The 16,697-nt window shown below is 38.9% G+C and overlaps 1 long non-coding RNA gene across 1 annotated transcript; it reads left to right on the forward strand.

The window, feature by feature from the left end:
- The first annotated feature begins 1,178 nt into the window (after positions 1-1,178).
- Positions 1,179-3,089, forward strand: LOC113341524. The gene is made up of 6 exons (XR_003355966.1): positions 1,179-1,315; positions 1,445-1,810; positions 1,887-1,971; positions 2,171-2,256; positions 2,558-2,665; positions 2,836-3,089. It is a non-coding gene; the product is annotated as an uncharacterized LOC113341524 (long non-coding RNA).
- Positions 3,090-16,697: the final 13,608 nt, after the last annotated feature.

Raw genomic sequence — 16,697 nt, forward strand, 5'->3', positions numbered from 1 at the left:
GACGCCGTAGCTGCCGAGCATCGCCTTGTTCCGTCTAATAAGGGTCGCTCGGATCCCGTGGTGACCTCTTGGGCCCTGCCTGAGGGTTGTGAGCCTATGAAGCCGAAGAAGGGGTCGTTTTCCGATAGTAAGCTTCCGCGGTTAAATGTGAAGCCAGCTACTAGTCCTTTGGCACCTCAGATATTTGCTATTTTCTTCATCTTGTGTTTCACTATTCATCGTTTCATTTTCCCTTTGTTTTGACGAGATGAGTGGCGGGAATCGTTTACCCAGGGAACTCCTCCTTCCAGTCGCCTAGGGTGGAAGGCCCCTTCTTGTGTGATGGAGGAATACTTGAACATGCCTTAGTGTGACTGGACTGAGAGTAGTCTAAAGAAAAAATCTAGGCGGGAAGCGAACCAATCGTCTGCCCCGCGCCCTTGTTCCTCTGCTAATACCGCGCCTTTGCAGACTCGTCAAAGTCATTGGAGAAGCGCATCACAGCCTCCTAGGGATATGAGTGCCATCCTGACTCCTTCGTTTGTGGATCGGCTGAGGGACTTGGGGGTTAGCCTCCCCACAGGGGCTGGTTGGGTAACGTCGCACCTTCATGTATCATCTGTTCACCCTCTCAGGGCTGAGACGGTACGTGGTATGGGTGAATTTCCAGTATCTCCTAGTGTCGTTCTGCAGTCAATGAGCCCTTCTGGGTCCAGCCAGTCAATCTTTGGTGGGTCCTCATCCCACGTGGTACTAACCGTTAATGATCCTGCAGGTAGTTCCCTATTTAATACGTGTCTTTGTTTTTGTTATTCCTCCCTCTTTGCTTTTCTCTCCTTTCTTTTCTTATAAATCTAAGTTATTTCGTGATGGTGCTTATTCACTACACCATTTTTCCGGATTCGTAATCAAAATTCGTAATGACTCCGTTACAACTCAGTCGTAACATGCAACAGCTGTTACGCATTTTTTTCAGTATTCGTAACAGGGGACAGCCGTTACGAATTGTAACATGCTACTTTTTCACGCGTGCTACTCACACGTTTGGTCACACCGGAGATGGTAACATGAGTATTAGCGCGTGTGCCATTCACATGCTGCTACATTTTTTTCCACCCAAGATGGGTTATACTAGGGGATATTTCCTCTCGTGCATAAGATATTTTCATTCGAATTTTCCATTTCATTTCCCATTTTCACTTCTCTCTTTTTTTCTCCTCCCGACTCTCTCTTCTCTTCCTCTCAAGAACTTCAATCATCCCTGAATCGATTGCAGTTTCATACGATTGCATAACAGATCTTCAATCATAACAGATCGGTTACAGTTTCTATCCGGGTAAGTGTTTCATCATCCATTTTTCAATTTTAGGGTTTCTGAATCTGTTTTTTAGGGTTACAATTGAGCTGTAGGTTTGTTTCTTTTTCTTTTTTTGAATCTTAATCTTCTTTTTCTTCTGATGATTAGTGAAGCAGATGTAAGAGGGGGTGTCGTGATTGATAGATTCTGATGCTGCGAAGAACATATGATTATAGTTCATGATTTCTGCTGCTGATTCATGGCGAGAAAGAGATGAAAAAGTGAAGATTAAATAGGGATTTCTTCTGGTGATTTGAGTAATAGAGATGGGTTCAATTGATTTTAGAGGTTTGATGATTTGAATTGAGGAATTGATGATGCTTTAGGGTTTGTATAAGATGGATCTGTGGTCGATTTATGAGAAGAAGAATGGGTAGTTTAGGTTTGCAATTGGGTCATTCTGATGGTGCTTCTGAGATGAAGATGGTGTTTGTGCTTGATTGATGGGCCACATAAGACTGTTTTCCGCCTTCAGTAAGAATTCTGTTTGTGTTTCGCTTCTCCTCTATAATAAAATTTTGTTGGAGCTTGATGGTACTTTCTGATATAGGATTATAAACAGCAAAGCCCCTCTCAGGAGCTTGTGGCTACAGATTTGCACGGTGTGCAATGGAGGTTTCTGCATATTCACAGAGGTGAGCTTTTATAAATTTTAGTACATCATATTCTCCATTAAAGTGAATTTCTTGCACAAATAGAATGTGGATTTTCAGGCCAGCCACGTGGTCATCTACTTACTACTTGCTGGAGTATTTTTGTAAGCTTGTCAGGTATTTAGTACTAACATGCTAAATTGCTAATCTTCTGATTATATATTTTTCTAATGATTCACAGATTGTCGAGCAGCGCAAATATCACATCCTTTCTACTAAACATCAATAGAGTCTTCCAGTTATTAAGTAACTGCAGCTTTCCTAAAGGTGATGGTCTATGATGTGCATTTCATGATAGTTAAAATTGGATCAACTTAATTATAGTTCTGGCGCTGCCTAAAGTTTGTCCCGCACTATTCCTGCAGATGTGATTATGTTGCTTATATTTTGCTAGTATGATAAGAGTAGGTAAATTTAGTTGTAGGGTATTTTCATTGGCTCATTGTAGTGTAATGACTGAATGGTTCCATCAGATATGCATCATCTTTTGCATAGTCCAGCTCAATTAATCATATCATATTTCCTATGCGGGGTGGACTAACATAAATTTGATTGTTCATATTTGCAGTTTCGAGAGATGCAGAGTTTTCTCAAAGTTTGTTATAATTGACGCTGGATGGCACTCAGTTGTGATGGATACTAATGGAATTGCATCCAAAGCTGAAGATGCAACTAAGTGAGTACTCAGACGCAGTAAAGAGATGACATTTGTCTTCCTTTGCTTTTCTTTTACTTAGAACTTAGGTTATGGTTTTACTTCCTTGCAGCAGTAACCTCATAATTTCTCCCCTCTAGTTTTGTTGTGCATGCTTCCAACATCTACGTATATATTTTTTGTGTTTACAGGTTAATTGGATAATGCTCTGCTGCAGCCAGTTTGGAGAAAAAGGTTGGAAAACAAGGCAGTCATTAGGTTGAAAAGCAGCTGCAAGTTTTGCAAGTTTCTAGGTATATTCTAAGTTAGATGAATTTGTGAAGATAGGGATTTCTATGAACTGAACTTAGGTAATTCCTGTGTATTTCCTTAGTATTTGATACTTAACAAATAAATTTTGGTACTTAGAAGAATTCAAGTTCTTTTTTGTATGAATTGATTTGAATGTGATAAGAATTTTGATTGAATGTGAGATGAATTTGATTGAAGAAAATATTGTTGAATGTGGAGGATGAAATGAAATCTGTGTGCAGGCTATTTGGAATTCTGGCATATTTTCGGCCAGTAATGAGCTGCCGGTCAACATTGACCTACTCAAAATTGGTCATTGTTGACTGATTTTGACCAGGTCAACGTTGACCGGCAGTAAATTTATTTTTGTTACAAAAAAGTTCGTAACGGCTAGAAGCTGTTACAACTTCATGTTACTAAAGAAATTCGTAACGGGCTTCGCATGTTATTACATGCATGTAATAACGACCATAGACCACTACAACGGCCGTTGCAAAAAAAATTCGTAACGGCTAGAGGGAATTACAAAACTATTATAGTACCGCGTTTCGTAACGGTGGAGAACCGTTAAAATGCCGATTCGTAACGCCAAGAAACCGTTACGCTTCGGGAAAAAATGGTGTAGTGATTCTCATTTGTCAGGCTCCACGAGCAGCTCCGAATCGTCTTCTAGTTCCTCCGCGTCTCGTCCCAAGATTGCTATACTCCGTTGGACTCGTCAATTCCCGAGGTTGATTTTCTATTTTTTTTCATACTGTTATTATTGTATGTATTTATTTTCTTTTTAACACTGTGGATGGCATTAGGGTATGGGTGGGAAGCGAAAGAAACCCACAAAGCCCGACATGGACGGTAGCAGGCGCGTGGTTCCTGGTTGCGACGGATCTTCTAAGCACGCTAGAGTGGATGCCGGCAGTTCGTCTGTTCTCTCGGAGAAGCAGACCGATACGCCTGTTGCTGACGTGACGACTAACCCTGTCGTAACGGAGGAGTCTGAGGATGTGCGATTCCGCTTTCCTTTGGTAGTGAGCGCTGCCGAGGCTGGGGTAAATTCCACTACCCACACTCTAGTCCATGGATTTTGGGTTCCGACTGTTTTTGCTGCCACCTATAGAGACATTGTTGAGCGTGGTGGTGGCCATATGGCGAAGAAGGGTCTTTTGGTTGTCCCTATTTTGTGCTACATGACTAGGAATCTCTTGGAGATTGCAGACCAGCTCACCCGTGTAGGGGATGATCCTGTCGATGAGGCGAAGCTACGTAGCTGGGAAGCCACCGTGCAATCCGCACTCAACGTCAAGTTCCCTGTAGTGTGGTTGAAGGAATTGTTGGCGAAGGTAAAGAGCCTCAATGATCCTCGTAGTCGTCTGTCTGGTCAAATCTCTCAATTAGAGGAGAAGCTAGAGAAGTGTTTCGACTTCCAACAAGAGGGTGGTGCTAAACCTACTTCTCAATGACGTTGGGTTTGCAACCAACTAGGTGTTGCGTGTTGAGGCTGCTGAGGAGGCGGTTCGTGCAGAACTCGAGGAAAAACGACAAGAGTTGGAGAAACTCTGATTCGCTTAAGGAGCCTCGTTCTTATGTTGGCTTCTCTCCTTCTCTTTTTTTTTTCCGTTTCCCTTTGTTGGATTTGTTGTTGGTTTTCTCTTGGATTGTGGGATATTCTGTTGATGGTTGGATTAATTTTTCTGGTTGCTGGTATTTATTTATTGGTTGTTTTGCTTGTTTATAATTTTCTTGTATTATTAATGAAATGTGTGTTTGGTTAGGTGAATGTTTGCATCCTTGTTAAGTATGCTCATCGTTGGCGATCGCATCAGTTCTTTTTTTTTTTTACCGATCAGTAGGCTCTGGTAGGAGTAGGTGTGGGTAAGGCGCGTCTATCCTCTCGTCTTAATTTGTAAATAGTCGTCAGACAGAATGCATATCGAGGAACTGTGTGGGTGTTTTGGAGGATATTTGGTAGAGCAGGAATTAGTGGAACGCGCCTTCCCCCTTCGTTTTTTTTTTTTTTTGGGTGGTGGTGGGGGGGGGGGGGGGGGGGGTTGTGAATCCTTATTGGTCAGGCGCTCTTAGCTTTCCTAAGACCTTCCGCGAATGTTAGTCGTCCGGGCGCCTTTTGGCTTCTTTGGGGTTCTTGTGAATTTTTCAATTAGCTGCCCCCCCCCCCTTTTTTATTTCTAATAGGGATTGGGTGGTTTTTTTTGTCAGTCAGCTGGGTGCCTACTCCCCCTCTTTTTATTTCCAACGGGGCTTTGCTGCTCTGAGACTTTTGTAAATATCAGTGAATCAGGCGCCTCTGGCTGCCCTGAGCCCCTTTTGTGAATTTGTCAGTCGACCAGACGCCTTTGGCTGCCCTGATCCCTTTTGTGGATTTGTCAGTCGACCAGGCGCCTTTGGCTACCCTGAGACCTTTTGTGGATTTGTCAGTCGACCAGGCGCCTTTGGCTTCCCTGAGACCTTTTGTGAATTTGTCAGTCGTCCAGGCGCCTTTGGCTGTCCTGAGACCTTTTGTGCATTTGTCAGTCGATCAGGCGCCTTTGGCTGCCCTGAGACCTTTTGTGAATTTGTCAGTCGATCAGGCGCCTTTAGCTTTCCTGAGACCTTTTGTGAATTTGTCAGTCAATCAGGCGCCTTTGGCTGTCCTGAGACCTTTTGTGAATTTCTTAGTCAACGAGGTGCCCTTGGCGTTCCCAAGACCTTTTGTGAATCAGGAGCCTTTGGCTTCCCTGAGACCTTTTGAGATATCTGCACATTAATCATGAGGAAAGTCGTTCTTACCAAAAGATGATTTTACAATTTGTGGGTTTGTACTCCGCACTCTCATTTCCTCTCTCTTTCGGGTTAATGGCGAGGGAATTAATCATGATCAATTGTTTGTCCTGTCGCCTCGAGTTCTCCAGCCGCTCACTTGCGCTCGAATATACTTCGAATGGAGAAACACTCTTCTGTTGGATGTCCCATTCTTCGGTGGTAACAGCAGTATTTGGCCGAATTTTGGTCTATTTTGTTGATATCTACTGTGGTTGGGGGTAGCTGAATTTCCCAGCCAGCGACCCATTGATTCAGAAACTTGATCGCGTGCTCTCTGCTGTAGGGGAGAGGTGGTGGTGTTTTGTACTCGCGCTTTCTCCCTCCGTTCCTCCCTTGGTTTCTTCCATCCACGTGGTATTGGTTCCTACCCTCATTAATATTAGGTCCCACATTGCATGAGGTTCCTGTTGAGGCGCTAACTTTGGTGCGCCAAACAACGTCTGTCGGCATCTCTTCTGTGCAGTGAACGATCCTCTCGGCTTCTTCTTATAGCTCAATAAAGGTTTGGAACCTGAAAATTAATTAAAACCCTCTTGAAAGTTGAGACCATTCCGGGTACGCAGATCTCGACAAGCGTTTCCTCGTCGATGTCTTCATGACAGTCCAATTCCAGGCGTTGGAACCGTAAGATGTACTTTCCTACTTCTTCGCCTATTAGCTGCCCGTTCTTGCTCAGGTCTATCGTCGTTATCTTCCTTTTGGCTAATTAAAACTTCCTAAGGAAGAGTGTGGATAAAGTCTGCCAGGAATCCATGCTTTCTTCCTTTAGGTTGTGATACCAAGTGAACGCGGTGCCAATGAGGGACTTGGGGAACTCTTTTAAACATTGTTTTCCGTCTGTAGCCTTGTCGTTCATTTATGATAAAAATTGGCTGAGATGTTCTCGCGCATTTCCTTGACCCTCATATACTTTGAACTTCGGAGAGGTGTAGTCATCGGGGTATAAGTATTCTCGAATGTGCGCTGGATACATACTATTCACGCGGAAGTGGTTGTCTTGTTTTACCACATGATAGTTATGTTCTAGGTATTCAGCGATTTCTTCTTGCGATGTCACTGTCGCCTTGGTACCTCTAAGTTTTTTTCCTTTTGTTGCCTCTTCGGGCATACTTTGTCCTGCTTCTACTGCCCGTGCTATCCAATCTTCGAGATCTTATCTCCTTCGTGAGCGCTCATTCAATTCTTCCTGCATTTTTGTAAGGTTGAGGATACGGGTTTCGCTAGTCGAGTTGTCTGTCTGTTCTTTTCCCGTAGTGTTGCTACCTCTCCATCCTGGGATATGTGACTTACCGATTGCCTGATAACGCCTAGGATCGGTGTTTCCTCCTCGCTATCATCTTCCATCGTCACCTCATCATATTAAGGGGTTGATCAGCCTCTTGCTTTCCTAACGCGCCTGAGATAGTGCCTTCTGTGTGTCATGGTGAGCTAGGCACGAGCCTCCGGGTGTGGTCCCAAATGTTTAGGGGTGAATTTAGGTTTGAGGTCCTACCCTTCCTAGCTAACCAAATGACCTCACTTTTCTAAGAATAGTAAGAGAGAGAGTTGTCTTTCCATTGTACATTCTCCTTTCTTACATAGGCTTTCCAAAAAGCCCATTCTTTTATGACATCATGCCATGTGTCCTAGACCTCCTTAATTACTCCTAATGCCATTTCTTAAGATAACCTTCTTCTTATTTACTAATCCCTTCCTTGTCCTTCCCTTTTAGTGGATACTTTCTTGTTGGACTTAGGCTTAGTCCCCAAGTTCCCATGCTTTTACCTAGTTTAGCTACTTCTTCAGGAACACCCTAAACCCATTAAGGGGTGTTATTTTTCATGTATCAACATACATTGTCTTGAAGTTGCACATTTTTATGAAATATATGTAGTTCTAAATCAAACCTGATATCAAATTACTTGGACATTTCTTTTCAGCTTGATTGTCGGGCAGAGTTAGAATGAAAATGTCGTCAAATGTGATTTTTTTTTTTGGAAAGCATTGCAAATATCCTGCACACTTATTTCAAAAAAAAAAAACAAATTCTCTAATCCTCAAGACTATGAACCATCGACAATTTGGCATATACCAGTTTACGTTTCCCAAAATGACAACATTAAACTACTTAAGATGCCTAATTAATGAGTTAACAATAAAACTGATCTTTTTAATATGTGCCCAGAAAAATCTCCCCGTCCAGATGAACTCCCAGATATTTTCTTACAGAAGAATTGGAATCTGGTGAAAAGTGACTTACAGGGAGTTAGTCCACGAGTGAGTTGGTGTGAGTTTAATGTATTTCGAATCTTAGGAGTTTTGAGGGAGTGTAAGAGATTATAGGGAGTTTGATAGAGTTTGGTGTTTTGAGTGTACGAAGTTTGAGAGACTCTCCCAAAATCTCTACTTTTTTGAGATATTTGGAGTGAGATAGAAGTACACTAGAAACTCCCTAAAACTCCCCAAAACAAACCAACTCCCTAGCATTCTAGTTTTTACCACTAACAGGGAGTTTGTTTCAAACTCCGCCACAACTAACGGGGTTTTCTAGGGAGTTTGGGAGACTCTTTTAAACTCTCCCACGACTAACGGGGATTTTGAGAGACTCCGTTGAACTCCCCCACGACTAACGGGAGAAACCCAACTACGCCCAACTCCCCCAACTCTCCTGAGTACTAACACCCTGTTAGTTGAAGTTATCTCGGATTTTTCCAAGTCAACACATACTGTATTCTCAAAAAGTTGCATTCCACATTCATGACGTTGATTCCAAAAACAAATTTCACGCCGACTTGCTTCCAAACTTTAGACCAATTTCGCAATAAGTAAACATATGCTAGTTCAGTCGTTTTGCAAGAATCCAGGATATATAACGCGCATACTAGATTCAATATCAATAGCTAGAATCTTGCATTTACAATATCAACTTTAAGGTGCTAGATATTTCCAGCAGAAAAACTTATTTTCTTCAATCATACTATCTAGTTTTGTGAGAAAAGTTCGTTGAAAAATCATCCGCTGGAAGAGTATAAATTGTATCAATTGACAAAAGAGAAATAAATATGGTCCTGTAAAATTGATGTTTTCACAAAAGACTGTTCAAATATCAAAACAATATTGGAAACGTAACCACTCGAGCTTCTGGAAACTTAGTTACAGTCTAAATAATTAAGTAATTCTTAATATCTATTTACATCCCTTGTTCATTCAATTGGATAATGATTACACGTACAAAAAGCGAAGCACCAAAACGATCATGGTAGAAGTAACTCTAATGATTTATTCTTTCTGACCAGCAAATCATCACCTGTCTCAACAGAGGAAGAAGAAGAACGTGAACATCATCAGCATCATGATTTGAGTTCTCATCAGAATCATCAACAACAAATCAATAAGCCCATCATCAAATATTTGACCCTTCAATAGCACAATGATATTTCCTCTCAAAACAATAGTCTAGGGTCAACAGAGAAAAGCAGCATATTCTCAGTTTTCTGGTTCTCATTAACCTGATTGCCTCTTCGATTTTGAATTTGTGCCATGGGAAAAAGCTCAGTACCGGTTGAATCTGTCGCATAATTGGTATTTATAATACTGAAGTTTCATCCTAAATTCAGGTTTTGAGCAAGTGCAAAAAAGGGAAAAGTAGGGATTGATCTAGAAGAAGAAAAGGGAATATTAGGATTTTATATTTATTTACAAACTTGGTGAGTTTTACTTACTGAGGTTTGAGAGCTGATTATTGAATCTTGAGATTTGTTTCATATTAGAAAAATTACATGTAAAAATGATTGGATATGTTGTTTGTTGCTTATTGTTTTTTTTTTAACATTTGCTTGAAAGTAAGAGACTCTGAGAAATAGGTTTATGAAACCAACAACTGAGGATAACCAATATCCATGTAAGAGTTCCTGTAGTCATCAATCACTAGTTCTAATGAATTATTTGATATAACAACCACGGCTTAGACCGAAAATTCCGACGATCTGAAAGTTTGGGTGCACCAAAAGGAATGATTACTGCAATTTGATGACTATTGTCCTGACATGTATATTCTGAATGATAGAATTGTATTCAACGTGGTAAAAAAGATACAATACATTTGTTCTTATATACAAGAAACAAAGATAAAAAGAGAAACAAGATATACATGAAAAGGGAACAAAATGTACAAAGATATACATGCCATGTAGAGGAAGATATTATCCCAAGTGATCAGGACAATATCGTTTAACACTAATGATTTTTTTTTCTTCTTTTGTTGCTAATTTCATATATTCATGTTCTTTTTTGCTCCTTACAATACCTCCAACGAGGCATAAACTTCCTGCCTAGTTTGAGGCATTGAGCATCCATGCCAAATACCTTAAAATAGACTCTTCATTGGGAAGTGGCAACCATATTTATGATTTCAGACTTTGGCTTGGCTTTTTGTTTCTCCTAGGCTTCTCATGGGATCAGTTACTGGAACTAGCAACATGCGCTTACGTAATCACTTGGTCGATTTGTGCTCAAAAATCTTTCACTTGAACCGTATACATTGTAGCTACTGCAGTAGTAAACGTTGTAAAATTACTGTGGTAGTGCACGCGTTACAGTTAGCAATTGAAATGAAGTTAGAAGATGCAAGAATAAATAGTGACTCACAGTTGGTAATCCGACAGATAGAAGGAACATATAGCACAAATGACCCTTCTTTACAGAAATACAAGAAGCTAGTCACAGAGTTAGCAACCCAAATTCCGATAATAATTTTGAGGCACATATACAGGAAAGACAATCGACTCGCGAATGCATTGGCTTTTATTCCTTCTATGTTAGTAGATCCAACTACAATGTATATAAAGATACAGACGTTGTTTTCGCCTTCAATTAAGAAGGAAGAGGAAGAAGACGCAGACGTAACGATAGAAGAAAACGTAGAAGAAGAGCAAGCGAACAAAGACGCAGATTGGAGAACCCAACTTCATTTATGCTTGGAGACACTATTGAAAAATGGAAGTTAAACCACTGCTGGGACAAGAGGTAATATCGTTAAAAACAACTGTGTCCATCAGCTCTAATTTAGAAGTGTTTTTTTCCAAAACGGCTTCTTTTCACAGTGTAATTAGTAACTCTGATAGACATAGCAGTTTATTTTGATTATATATTATAAAAAAAAAGGATTTGATTCAGCTGAATCTAAACCTGATTCAGCTGAAGGTTAACCTGAATCAGCTATATTGGATTAAAAATGAGTCCAGAACTGAATTTTACAAGATTGAATATATAATGACTTTAAACTGAATTTGTATGAAAATGAGTTCTCAATTACAACATTTACAAACTTCCAAATTTGAAAATTCAACATTAAGGAAAAATAAGTTCAACCTGTAGATATTCCTCCTACAAACTTAACAAACCAACTACAGAATCTTTCATACAAGTTAGCAGCTTATTACCAATTAACAAGACATCACTGCCTGACAAACTAGCCCAATTCATGTCCATCACTCTATCCTTAAGCTACAAATAAAAACCAAGACTATTTCAATTAACAACCGCAAAATGAAAAAGAGACGAGAAAAAGAACTCAAACAAGCACATGAAGAATAGAACTGCAATACCTGGATACTTGTTAAATAAGGTGTTTCCGAGTGATAATAAGCTGCCATTTCACAACACATCAGTAGTTTGATCATTTAGAAATATCTGCACCAATGAGTTCACCTACAAAGAAGAGAACTTATATTAGTAATCGATCAAAAAGAAGATTAAAAATCCACATTCACAAAAAAAAATCTTTATCAAGAATCTTATTCCTATGCATTTAAATTGACAATAAGATGAACTCCGCAGAACATAACTCTAGAGAGCGTATTTGACTAACATAAATTTATGTTAATAAACAGTGAGCAACATGGCTCAACACTATGAACTAGCTCAGAAGAATACTCAACATAGCATCATGAAGAGTGAGAGACATATAGGATGTACTAGATGCCAAAGGGTACTAAAGATAATATGATTCGACATTATTTCAAATCTCCAATAGTCCAGTATATGCCATCACTTTGAAATCATGAACTGGGGAATACTTTTTTCATTCTCATATACTCATGAAGACATAGATTAAGATACACATTTAGTACTAGGTATATTTTGGGGAGTGATTTACCTTACTTGAGCCAACTATTAGATTAGGAATTTTCGACAACCTTAAGATATATTGGTAAAGCTTGTTTTCTGTAACCTTCAAATCAATAAAGAAATCTCAGTAATTTATCTTACTAAGTACTGGGGTATAAACTATAAAGCAATCAGTTACTGGTCTTTATAAACCATTATAAGGACATGCAAAAAAAAAAAAGAATTCACATAAACCTATTTTGATCCATTTAAATATGGGTACTACTGTCAACTACAAAGTCTTTCAGCAAATTCACACGTCGAGCACCTCCAAATAGAACATGCTTCCTGCAAGGTCAAATATGCTTAGCAATAGACAAAGCTTCAGAAGTAAACCAATCCTAGGATTTTGTAGTTAGGTAAACCATCCTAAGATGTTGTGATAAGGCTTCGTAAGAAAGGAAACTAAGGTTAAACATGCTGTCAAGAAAGACTACTTCAGTAAAATTTTGAAGTCCATTAACCCTGCCCCATTGAATTGTTTATTTTGGTCACTAACATGCCCACATAAAACGGAACTTGTCATAACCATACATGCTTTATAAGAAGAAGCAAATCTACCCGGTACCTAAACATAACAAAAAAGTAATTCACAATGTGGAGCTGGTTGCCAATCAAATAGGGTGCATGAGATGATACAAGGAAAACCACAGGAGATGGTTGGTGTTGCTATTGATTTGCTTCATTAGAAGAATTTCACATATTCTTAGCCCCCTGTAAAACATTATCAACAGAATGTAATGCTTAGAAGGCTGAGACCATCAAATCCCGAAGTTAGAATAATACTGGCATCTAAATTACAAGAATGAGAAGTTAGCTTATCAAAAGTTATTAATTAAACTTGCAAACATAGTTTATTACTGGAATATTACTTTTGGGTCAGAGAGACTTCAGGCTTTGGAGAAACTTTGGCGAGTGCACCAACTATCCTGCATACAAAAAAAGAAAAAGGATGATGCTTAATTCTAGCTTGTACTGTTAATCAGCAACAAAATAGAAAATTATAACGCTACTCATATTGAATTGGTACACGGCATAATGAAAAATAGGGTTCATGTATGATACATAGATTTTCACAGATAATGGTTGGTGATGCTCTTCATTTGCTTCCTTAGAAGAATTTTGCATATTTCTAGCCCCTTGTAATACATTATCAAGAGAATGTAATGCTTACAAGGCTGAGACCATCAAATCCTAGAGTAACAATAATAGTGGCATCTAAATTACAAGAATGAGCAGTTATCTTATCAAAAATCACTGAACTTACACACTTAGTCTATTACTGATATATTACTTTTCGGTTAAAGAGACTTTAGGCTTTGGAGGAACTTTGGCGGATGCACCAAGTATCCTGCATACAAAAGAAGCAAATTATTACAAACTTAACTGCTTAATTAAAATTATTAGGTCCTCAAAAAAAGAGAGATGGTGACAAGATGTGAGAATCATACACCGTATCTGCATGTCATAAGCATATCCATAGGATCGGCATCCTCACAGAAAATACGTGGGATTAAACCATAGTTGCAAAACTACGTGGCTATAAGTAAAGTATACTGTCAATCTGCACATAAAATTTCAATCTTCCAAATGATTTTTATGTCACAACAAAACTCAAGTAGATAAGCTCACTTAAGACAAAAATACATTGATTTACCTTGATGAGCCCAGATTTTTTTGAGTGCGTATAAGATTGATTCTCGTAATCTACAAACAAGTAAGATTATTCAATCAGGTGTCATACAGTTTACCACAGTAAGCAACACCAATATACTACAGTTACTTCTTGTAACTATAAGTGCAACATACTTGCTTCAGATCTAGGACACAATAATTTAAACAACTTCAAATAGTTACATCAATTGTAACGCACCATTAGTCGGAACACCAAATTTCTAGATAAATCACAAAAACAGTCTATACAAACATGTTCAACAGAGTCTACACTCACCCTGCGACTTTCCTTAGTGCAGAATTACATGCCACTTTCAGCTCTGAACTTAGTCCAAGATCACACATCCCTACCTCTGCATAGTAATTACCAATAATTGTCCCATTATTCGATTTTCCTATATAGTAGGTTTCTCAGGCACTTACGATGATATAATGGCCTTTATTCTTTAAGGTTGCACATGCGGGTGTATTGCTCAGCATCAAATTGTCCTAACTCTGGCCTTTAGTAAAACTTATCCAGGATTTTCTCGAAGCAAAACATACAATTCTCGAAATTTTGCTTTCTACGTTCATAACATTGATTCCCAAAAAAAAAAGAAAAAAAAATCCCCTTGTAAATCTGCCGACTCTAGGAAAATTTCACTCTATAACACTCATCTTGGCAAATTAATTTCCTCTTAGCACCCGTTTTTGTTTTTTCCTGGTACATAATCTCCACCAGCGCGGTGGTTTCTCATGAAATAACGCATACGATGTAAAATGGTCCTTTTTGGTGGTGGTCATGAAACAACTAGGCTCTTGTGAAGAATGCATAAAATGGCAGAATACAATACCAATAGGCTTGTTCAAACCTTCTCGTGGTTTAAATAAAAGAGACACGTTTTCCCCAATATTATTGTATTATGTGCATGGAAGCAAAGCTGAAAATCTCAACGAACTTTGTAGGGTCAAATTCTAAAATATAGTAGATGATCATCTTATTTTGACCCGAGCAAACAAACATTATGATAGAAAACTAATCAAAATTCTTGACATTTTCACTAAAAATATAGTAAATGTGGAAAACCAAAAGCTATGAATATTCGTAAGCATTTTGGGGCTTGGAAGAATAAAATTGAATGAGGCATCCGTTGTTTACTAACAAATCAAACATCAAATGTATCCAAAACCTAGTCAATAAAATCAAGAGTCGCTTCTCAAGTTGCAGGAGCAAATTGTTAACTCTGGCATGTTGAACCGTACTCCTAAAATCTGTTCTTTCCACGTATCAAATGGCTGTTTTTTTTTGTCCCAAAAAAGAATGCCTTAAACCATTTTTTGGCGGGGCCGTAGTGAAGAAAAAAAGCAAATGTGTGTATGGGGATTTATGCTTGAGACTTGAGACTGGCTGTTCAAGATTCATTGAAATTGAAGCAATGATAGCAAGGTAGGATCATGGGCTGGTAAAAAAAAGCAGGACCTATGCCTGGCCAGTACAATGCACGGCGTGCATCCATCTAGACTACCTAGCTAGTTTGATAGTTGTCTTGTAACAAAAATGAGAGGTTTGTGTAGTTGTAGCCTTGTGGGGCAGCAGGGGTATGTACGGCAGAAAGTGAACATAAACTGAGACAGTCACACAGTAAGACAACTTCCAAGAAGTTACAGGGAGAGCACTCAGAGCAGTATTAAAGAAGCCCAGCAGAACCACAAATTCCCTGTGCTCAACAACTATCATCATAAATTCTGAAGCAAAGGCCAAATTTTTTCATCTCATCAATCAGTAATGTTTCATTGTGTATGGTTTTCAATTTCTTCTACTCCAACTACTGTTACTCATCATTTACCAACTAGCAGTATTAATAGTTCTAGTGATTTATTCTTGTTAACCAACAAATCATCATCTGTCTCAACAGAGGAAGAACAAGAACATGAACATCATCTTCATCATGATTTGAGCTCTCTTCAGAATCATCAACAACTAATCAAAAAAAATCCATCATCAATACCACAATGATATTTCCTCTCAAAACAATAGTCTCCAGATTAGCAATGCCTGTAGCGTTTTTTCAGTTTTATGGTTCCATTCACAACATTCTCCAGGGTAAAAGCTTTGAGCCGTTTGAACATGTGGTTGGATTGGAACACTAGATTTTGAATTATTGAGTTGAGACTCAGATTTTAGGTCGGTGAGAAAATTAAAAGTTAGGGGTTGATCTCCAAAATGAAGAAAAGGGAATATTAGGATTTTTTTTTTCTTTTAGATTATTTACTTTACTTGTTGATTTTATTTATGTTAATCTTGATATATGTTTCGAATTAGAAATTTCAAAAACATTGGGTATGCTGCTATTCTGCTTATTGTTTTTGATATTTGCTTATTACTTGAAAGTAGGATTCTTAGAAATAAGTTCCATCAAACCAAACGAAGATGACTAATATCCATGTAAGAAATTTTGCAGAGGCATACCAACAACTACGTTTCAAGTTTGCTTAGACTGAGATGTGAGGGTAAAATACCCGATGGCCACGTGTCAACATCCTAAGGGGTGAATCCACAATAAGATGATGAGATAGAGCATCGAATCATACTCTAAAAAGGTGAGTTTGTCTGAATCGAGACACCTGCTACAACGTCACATGAATGATGCGTGTAAGGAGTAGTCTAATCTGCTCAGACGGTCAAGTCTAAAAAGAAGGACCGCATTTAATGAAGGATAAGGGCAAGATGTGGGCAGATCTACATCGTGACGGAAGACTCGGAAGACCTATACTGCAACCCAGAAGTGATGGAGCACGAGGTTCTCCAAAGAAGGGTTGCACGATTTGGAGGAGAGCGAGACAACTCAGAGGAAGAACCAAGCAAGCCATCACGAGGTATAATATAGAAACAGTCCGAAGCAGCAAAGGTGATGTACGATAACTCCACCAGCTCGGACGATCTAGCCTCCACGAGTCTAATTTTCCTATAAATACCAGTCCATGTAGAAGGAGAGGGACAACTTATGTATTATTAGATGGTCTTTCTTCAGAGAATTCCTGAGAGAGATCTAGATAGAGAGAGAGAGTAAGAAATCTAAGTGATATTTGTAGCTCTTTCAAGGGTAAGACCTTATAATCAATAAAGAAAACATCTTATTTCCCGTGG

This window comes from Papaver somniferum, unplaced genomic scaffold, assembly GCF_003573695.1.
Source record: "Papaver somniferum cultivar HN1 unplaced genomic scaffold, ASM357369v1 unplaced-scaffold_3, whole genome shotgun sequence".
NCBI lineage: Eukaryota > Viridiplantae > Streptophyta > Magnoliopsida > Ranunculales > Papaveraceae > Papaver > Papaver somniferum.